Raw genomic sequence first — 9,721 nt, 5'->3', positions numbered from 1 at the left:
TGTCCCCAGCATAAGTAAAAATACATGAAGATTCTGGGTCGACACAAACTTCCTTACATGTGTCTGGATATAAAATTATTAGACCACCAAAAGGATTTATATTTTTGTATATATTAGACCCCCTGACCCCTGCACACTGTGCATTACACACCACTTATCCCTGTATACTATGAGTAACATACCAATGGACCTGGCACAAAGTGCGATATCTCCTCCTGACCCATGAACTCTCTGTGTTATGTACTTCTGACCCCTGCACACTGTGTGTTATGTACACCTGACCCTGGACTCTGTGTGTTATGTACGCCTGACCCCTGCACTCTGTTTGTTGGTATGTGTTATCACTGCCTGAGCCCTGCACTGTGTGTTATACATGCTGACCTCTTCAGTCTGTGCATTACACATTTCTGCACTTTATACTGCACTATATATTGTACACTACATACTAATAACCAGTGCACTCATCATGTAATATTGTTCATTGCACACTCCTGACTAAAGTGTTTATTGTCCTAATAATTGCTGGTTGCTTAGCAGTCCTTGGCCATTTTAATGATGTTCATCATTAGAGTAAGCTCATGCAAAGTGTTAGCTGTCTGTCTATTTTCAGTGTGCAGAAAAGCAGATGTAATGGATGAGTTTATTTAAAAACATAATAATTGTACTGTGGTATATATGTATCTGATGCTTACAAGGACAGTGGCACACAGCTAGTAGGTTCAGGTTTTATTAGACAATTTCCTTTTAAGCTCCTACCACTGCTAGAGCAATTTCCCCCAACCTCTTTTTTTGCTCAAATGTACCCCAGATCTTTTACAATTCTAGCTAACTTACAGCCATATCTTTACACTGATCACCAACATAAGGAGGAGCAACACACTTTTTTAATATTGTACAATGTAAAGGGGTCACTTCACCACTGACCACCGATGTTATGGGGCAAATCACCATTTTTATCAATTTAATTGTTTAGCTCTTTTTAGCTCTGACCATAGTAAATTAAAATGTTTACCATGAAAATTTCTTTGAAGGTTAATCTGCAAAAATAGAATACCAGTGGGTTCAGTATAATCAGATTTTAAAGCTTAATTTAGGACAAATTTAGGGCATAATACAACCTCGAATATTTTTACAGTCACTGAATGGCAGAGTTTGGACTGGGAGAGTTAGAGCCATATGGGTACATGGAGTCAAACAGGTGTGACAACAAAGAGGATGCTACTAGAATACCAGAGTAGAGTGTCAAAGAAGAGCCTAAAAGTTTGCTGCTTCTCTTTTCATTGATTCGTCTGAGAAGGGACAACACCTGTGAGTGTTAGTGAAAGTGGAATTGCCCTTTTGTTAAGCAAGAACAAAAAGCCACCAGGACAGGGTTAAAGATTTTTGTTGGCAAAAGCATCTTGACATCTTTCTTTTAGCAAAAGCCTGTAATTGCTGGTAATTTTTATTTTATTTTTTTGTTTTTGTGTTTAGTTCCACTTTAACTGTAGAAAAGAAAAATCAGGTCTCCTGCCCTGCTAAAGGGAGCTATGCAATGTGAATGAGTTGTGTCATAATTGAGACAGGATATACAGCAATACAAATACTTTGACATTAAAGCCGCTGCCATTTATGTATTTGATCTGGGTTTTTAAGTAATTGCCATGACTTTAGTTTCACCATTTTTGTTTCAGAATTTATAAGGGAAAAGAGTTAATTGTTAAATGTATGGGAAGCCACAATGCTGCTACAATGAAATGTATACCCAAAATTGTATTGGTATAAAATATACCAAAACAAATTTGTATTGGTATAAAATATAAATTTGAAACAGTATATGTGATTTTGGTAATTAATAGATTGCTAAGTCTTTACAAACCAAGGTTTCTGAAAAGGGTCGGGTTTATATATCAGATTTAAAAGCCAGTGTCTTATATTTATTTATTTGAGCCTGAAACCGTATATATGACTTTGGTATTTGGTAGATTGCTAAGTCACTAAAAATCAATGTTTCTGGAAAGGGTCAGGCTTTTATATCAGTTTATGTATCAGATTTAAAAGCAATTGTCTTATATTTATCATTTGTAGGTGGTTGAACTTGTCATTTGAGCTCATCTTCCTCTATACAAGATAATTCAAAATCATTTTATGGATGATTCCTCTGCCAACTATTCTTCCAGTATGATATATTGCTTTGGCATGGTCATGTCTGTTTCCTCCTTCCATGCAACTTTGCCCCTCAGCAGCAGTTAAAAGAACCCAACAACAATCCTATTCAGTAATGTAAGTATGTGCTTATTATAAATCATTTACAAGGCAAACTATTTACTTAAATCATACTAAACAGCTGTGAAAGATATGCATTTAGCTTATGCATTTCGTTTAGAGTTTTGACTGCATTTGACAGATTTTTTTTTTTTAATAACTATCACAAAGAGAGGAGCACTTGGAATGACATATACACAAATGACATCTCTTTAAAGCTTAACAGAGACAGACATAAAGAGGTCTATCACCACCCTCTGGCAAGACGACAACCCTTTCAAGCTGCTCTGTCATTCAACACTATTGGAATACTGGGACATGTATGCCGCATCAATAGCTTGGAGTACAATAAACTGGTTGAATCCAAAGCCACCTATAGATATTTGAGTATTAAACTTCAAGATAGTCAGTGTTTGCAGTCTAGGGACAATAGTGCTGCCTATGGGCTATTTCTGGTACAGTTTGCTGGTTTATTCCAAGAAAAAGGATACAACAAGGGACATTTTTTATATATTTTTTTATATTTTGCCCCCTGCCAGAGTGCCTTAGATCTACAAGTGTATGCGGTTGTAGATTCTATACTAAATAACTATATACAACAAGTGTTTGTATTTGCCACAGGTAAAAGTAAATAAAAACCTCAAAATCATGCTTCAAGCTAACTGGTGATGAGGAAAAAAGCATCTACAATACTCTTGTCCCACTTACCTTTCTGACTTGATAGAAATATACACCCCTAGCTGCTCTCTTTGCTCCTCCAATGACCTACTAATGACTTTCTTACTTTCTCAACTCATCACATGCATGGCTCCAAGTCTTTTCTAGAGCTGCCCCGACTCTCTGAAATTGTCTTCCTCGTCCTATTCGGCTTGCTCCCGCTTTCTGCTCATTTAAAAGAGCACTCAAAACCCATCTTTTTAAACTTGCCCACCCATCTTCTTCTGTCTGCTAAAACGCTCACTACTTCCCACCATTCCATATCCCCCTTCCTAGAGAGTGCTACTTCCCCCACTTCTTAGATTGTAAGCTCTTCTGGGCAGGGTCCTCTCCTCCTCCTGGGTCACTGTCTGTATTCATCTGTCATTTGCAACCCTTATATAATGTACAGCTCTGTGTAAGCACTATTTTTAGTGCTGTTTATTAATACAGTAATAATAATATTAGGATTGCCATTTTTTAACAATGTATTGCCAAATAAGCACAATTTAGTAGACCATATTACTTTAACTCAATCAATTTCAGTCTTATCATTATCAAACCACGCATCTATTACCCCTAAGCTTAAACTAGAAACAAACTACTTTGGTAACAAATGGGGCAACCATTTCAATCGTAATGTACTCAAAATAACTGGGCAATCATTAAAACCTGCAAGCAACATATTGGAAATCATTACAATAAAGAAAAGTGAAGGATCCTAAAACCACATTGCCAGAATTGCATTTGTGTTCCATGGTTCAAGTTTATCCTACTTTGTCTGATCCCCTACATCAGAAACATTCATAAGAAAGGAGACAACTGTTATAATGAAAAGCCTTTTGAATCTGGATATAATTAAATATAAAGGTACAAATTTTGAAGCTGCAATCCTTACTTTATAGTATCAGAACTCCACTGATCACCAGTATGGATTTGCTTTTTATTTGTACATTAATATTGCAATAAATGTCATGATGTCCAAACAAGCATGACTTCCACTACAATTTTTTCAGTGACCGGAATATCTGACTACAATATTCTCTGGAGGTTTTGTAGGCTAGTATGGGGAATGCTGGAAAAAAATGCAGTATATTTAAAGGTTTAATTAGAAAATCATTTTCTCCACCAAGAGCATTTGTTTTTTGTACAGAGCATGTAGCTGTGGTCATGACAACAAGTCATTAAGATCACATTCCCCGTGGCTGCTTCTGTACCGCTCTACTATTTTCCACTGCTGCTATCAGCGTATCACACATTCCTAGGAGGAAGGTATACCAAGGTGCTTTCTGCTATTCGTTAATCTCTCCGTTATTTGTTTTCATTTCCATTTCCACAAGGTTAATGAGTCAGAATTTTGGTTTCATGTAGAAAAATAAACAAACATTTTACATAGTGACAACTATTCAGAGAATTTTTAACAGATTCAATTTTATTTCAAAAACAGCTAAACACAAAATGTGTCTTTTAGATTTGGATAGAGTAGTGAGGGGTAAAGTTGTGTTTTCTCTGCACTTTTTGTTCCCATTAGGGAGGTTCATTCTCTAATTGTCCTTATCACCAATGCCAATGAAAGTCAGGATAACTTTAAAATTTTGAGTTGTCACCAGAAATATTCCAATGGAGACACTTGTTTCTTCGACAACTATAGATTCTATAAAGTGCAGTATAATATATTGGCCCTATAGAATTATTGGATAATGATACTAATAAAAAATAGTGTGTAACAAATGTTTGGCCAACCTACAGACTTAGGCTAGGTACAAACGTGCAATAATTATCGCTTGAAAACTAACGATCCATGAATATTCCCGATAATTTTGAACTATCGTATTCTACATAATTCTGTACATGCTGTAACCATAGGATCGTTCAAATATAATCCACCAATAATGTACACACTAGGAACATTTGTTTTTGAATGATCGTTTGAATGATCCTTCAAATGATGCAGGAAGTGACATGTACAGATGAAAGTATATCACAGAATCTCTGAATGACTGTACACACAATAGAATAGGAACAATCGTCACCCAATCAGATCCGGCGTAACAGTTGTTCCTTTCCAGCGAGATTCCTTGTTTGTTAGCATTATTGACCAGTCATTGTGCACTTTTTTTGTTAACATTTATCAAACGATCTTTTGTGGATCATTTGTTTCCAACGACAATTATTTCACGTGTGTATGCAGCCTAAAGCAGTGTTTCTTGAAACACTTAAAATAACTTTCAGGTCTTCAATGAACCCCTCCTATAATTACTATATCCACAGCTCACAGAACATTAGTGTGGTGGTCAGTAGGAAGAATGCCTCTTATATTGTTGGCTATTGGGATAAATGCCACGATTACAGATCATTGGTTTCAGGTAAATTGAAATGAGGGTCACAAATTTCTCACGGCTCAAGGAATCTCCAGCGACCACCACAGAACCTTGTTGAAAAGCACTGCACTAGCGTATCAATTAACAGATGCAGACAAAAATGGGACTTTGAAGATATAAACAGTTATTGAAAAAAATTCAGATATTTATTCCAAATTGCAGAAAAGGCATTTGAGATACAGATTATATATATACCTTTCTTCCTGTATAATACAAAAATTAGAGGCCGGCACCTCACAAACATCAAGTAATTTTACCCAATGCCATAAATTCTTCTTTTTTCTCAATGTGTTTTGCATTCTGCTTCTTCAGGAGAGCGAAGGAGGAAATCTACAATAAGTCAAATATATACATGACAAAATCAAAGCAAAATATAGACAAAAACATTGAGTAAGGTTAGGTTATTACGAATACTTACAATGCGATTGGAAAGACAATGAGCCTGATTTATTAAAGCTCTCCAAGGCTGGAGAAGATACACTTTCATCAGTAAACCTGGGTGATCAAGCAAACCTGGAGTGGATCTGTTCCGAGATTGAAAACATTTGCTAAAGTAATCCATTCCTGGTTTGCTGGATCACTCAGCTTCACTGCTGAAAGTGTATCCTCTCCAGCCTTGCAGAGCTTTTATAAATCAGGCCCTATGCTCCAGTCTTGGATCCTTACACACATCTGATCTCTACCTGACCTTTCTAAAATGTCAAAACATTGCCCAACCCAGCAATAGTGCTTGCAATATGATACTGCCAGATGTGCAGTCGGGAGATTCAGCAGATTTTATGTCAATCACTGCACGTATACTCACTTCACGATGCTTCTTTTCTTATTTCAGGCCCAGGGTACTTTTCTTTTTTTTTAGAGGAAGCCCCTTGCAGCCGCATAACATGTATCCTGCCAGAGGCACGACCGAAATTTATTTCATAAGCAAGTGCTTGAATCTGTCTGGTGTTCTCAAAAGTATAAAAGGACATTCATCACTTTACATAGTCTGGCGGTGACTCAAAACTCTGATTCCCCTCCACTAAATTTAGCTATGTATACGATGGAAATAATTTATTGTCATCTCACATAAATATGCATGGAGTGTGCTTTCTCACTTAATGCAGATTTATAACCTCAGCCAAGCAGTAAGCTCAGAGAAATGCATATTTATAGAGCTCATTGTGCCGCTAATTTTATATTTCCAGGAGGAACCTTTGTCTGTTTCCTTTTTCAATTACACACTTTTCATGCAGGAATTTATTCCTCAAGTTATATAAGCACATAGCTTCATAATGGCAAGAGCTATTGGTTATCTGTAACCCATAAAAAGGTTTTAGCTGTATTTCCCACAATTCCTTTCCTACACTTCACAATAAAAAAAGTTTTATAAAGGAACCTTCTCTTTTTACTTTTCTTATGATGCACCAAAAGGGCTCTGCCTCATTAAAATCTAACTCCATATTTCTCTCCAATATTTGGCTCTTTCCAACTTCTAATGTTTAAATGTTTTTGAGCTGCTGCACAAAAGGGAGCAACTCTTCAAAAGATAAGTCACTTAGCTTAGTGAAGGATATAAAACTGTTTGGTATTAAATATCCAATCATATGGAAACAACAATCATTTCCTTGCATGTATTTGGGTATGCCATGACAGATTATTTTCACTATATTCACTTGCAGAGTTTGCTGTGCATTCACTTTGCTATGTGCACAGCATAGCCTCCTTTAGTAAATCCACACCATAGTCTCAGAACAAGTTTGGGATCCCATTAACCCTTTACAGACAATATCTGTTACAACAAACAAAACTCCTTTGCTATAGGCCCTTGAACTTTGTATACACATCAGATGAGTGTCACAATGATTGTGCTCATCTCAGGCAAAACCCTAAAATGAGTACAGTAGTTCCCCAGCATTATTTATCAATCTGACATGGTGGATTGATGAACAACTTTTCAGGAATGACCTTTTGCTTTCTATAGAGGAGAGCACAGCAAGGTGTTTCTTGCTCATTCATCCCCTAACCTCTCCATACAACAGAATGACGCAGTACAGCGCTTGTTTGTTCATCTGTCAGTGCAAATTATCACAAAAAATTGTTTACAATACCAATCCTCTGACATACTGATCTCTTATATTGCCTTTTGCATTTTGAGTTGGAGCTTCATTTAGTATTTTTTGTTATTAATAATTAACAGTATTTATATAATATAATAATAATAATTTCATATATTACACAGCACTGTACATTAAATAGGGGTTTGCAAAAGACAGACAGATACAGATAGTGACACAGAAGGAGGAGAGGACCCTGCCCTGAAGAGCTTACAATCTATGTGAATAACTAAGAAATATTCCAATTTTTGTTCAATATGTTTTATATTTATAAACTGTACCTTCATAGCTAATGCTTAATGTTTCTCCAAAACATAACTATTCATCATGACGAAGCAAACTCTTTCTGGGGTCTGCATGTAAAAAAATATGTGAGTGGTGAACAATTGTGAAATGTTACTGTGAAGTTTGAGTACTACATATCTTTATGCTTTTTTATCAGTTGCTTTCTATGTACATTTCACCAATACATAATAATATTGTTTTAGTCAGTCATCAATAAATGTATTTGTTTTTTATATGTTTTTCTTGTATGCTTATGATTTCCTTTTTTTTAATTTATGTTATATGTACATCCAACAATTATGGATGTGGCTATTTCCACTGCCCTTACCCAAAGCATGGTGGCTCAGTGGTTAGGAATCGTGGCCTTTGCAGAGCTACTGGTAGGTCCCTGGTTCAAATCTTGGCCAGGACACTATCTGCATGGAGTTTGCAGGTTTACTTTGGGTACTCAAGTTTTCTCTCAGACCCCAAAAACATGCAGGTAGGTTACTGGCTTCCCCCCAGAATTGACCTTTGACTGTATTAAAGACATATGACCATGGTAGGGACATTACATTCTGAGCTCCTTTGAGGGACAACTAGTGACATATGGACTTTGTAAAGCACTGTATATTATTATACTTCTATGATTTTGCAGCATTGCTTCCACAGTACCCAATGCATAGCAAAAAACAAACAACTCATCACATGCTTCATAATGATCAAGACAAAGAGGCAAATGAAAAGAGGCACTATGAAAAATATGATACAGTTATTTCATTGCTATTTTTATTTTTGCCATTTATTAAAGGCCAACAGTTTGATCTGCAAAAACCTTTTTTTACCATAGAGAACATCAATTCCAAAAATAAAACATAAAGGTCACAAATGAGCCATTTAACCTCACATTTAAGCAGAGATACAGAAGGCAAGCCATCTCCCGCGTAGCACATTAGCTGTGCCTCCTCTTCGCACATACATTATTCATTGTAATGCAATTGGTGCCCGCTGGTGCATTCCACATTCTGCTCGAATGCCCACTGCCAGCTCCAGAAAGCTCTGCTGCATCTGTAGAAATAATCTCAGCTGCATGTGAACTGCATAATTTATCCAGACAATGAGCAAGGAAGACCTGTGCTGGAGAAGTTACATGAGAACAGATGTATATTGCTAAAATATATGCATGACCACTACAACAAAGGCGGTGATTTATAGAAGGGTTCATCCGGCTGGATTACTAAAAAAATAATGGTACTTTTTAGATTGCTCTAGTTGACACTGACAAGATCGTCATTTCACAACAAACAAATGCTGCTTTTTACTCTATCACCAATTTTATTAGCTGACAATGACTTTATAAATTACCAGATAGCTCTCACCACTTTAAAAACAGAAAGAAACCCTTAACGCTGCAATCAAAATATGAAAAAGTGGCCCAATGAAAATGCATGGGCTTTGACCACAATGAAAATGCATGGGCTGAATATGATCCTTTCACATATGGAGATTGGTTATTCCATTCAGGTGAATAGTGCTTCTGATCCCCCCTTTGCTGTAATTATGATACATCAATCAAAACACTGATTACCTCCATAAAAAAATGATCACCCCTTGGCATTTTAAAAGTGGTGATCGTTTTAAACAAAAGCTGGAGACCGAGAAGTGGTCAATTGTTATTGGATCACCGCTTTAAAAATTGGCCCCTAGGGTTTAATCTCATTGTTATAACTGAGCCAGTTCTGGATATAACAGAAAATTATTGTATGTGTGGTGGAAATGGCAGCTTTTATCCTGTAGACAATCTATGAATCTATACAATAAACCAGTCAGGAAATTGGCTTCAGTGAATGGAGTAAATAGTAATTAGGATATAGTGAAATTCTCTTTCTATTGAAGACTAATCAGTCTGTTGTGTGTCCTGTTTTGTTAGAAAACTGTGGATGTAATAAAAATGGAAAAGAAACCATCACTAAATAAACATTGCCATGGTTATATCAGTTCACTCTACTGTCCATGATTTCTGCTCATTATCCATTGGCC

This window comes from Pyxicephalus adspersus, chromosome 5 (assembly GCF_032062135.1).
Source record: "Pyxicephalus adspersus chromosome 5, UCB_Pads_2.0, whole genome shotgun sequence".
NCBI lineage: Eukaryota > Metazoa > Chordata > Amphibia > Anura > Pyxicephalidae > Pyxicephalus > Pyxicephalus adspersus.
Note: the sequence above shows the minus strand (reverse complement) of the source record.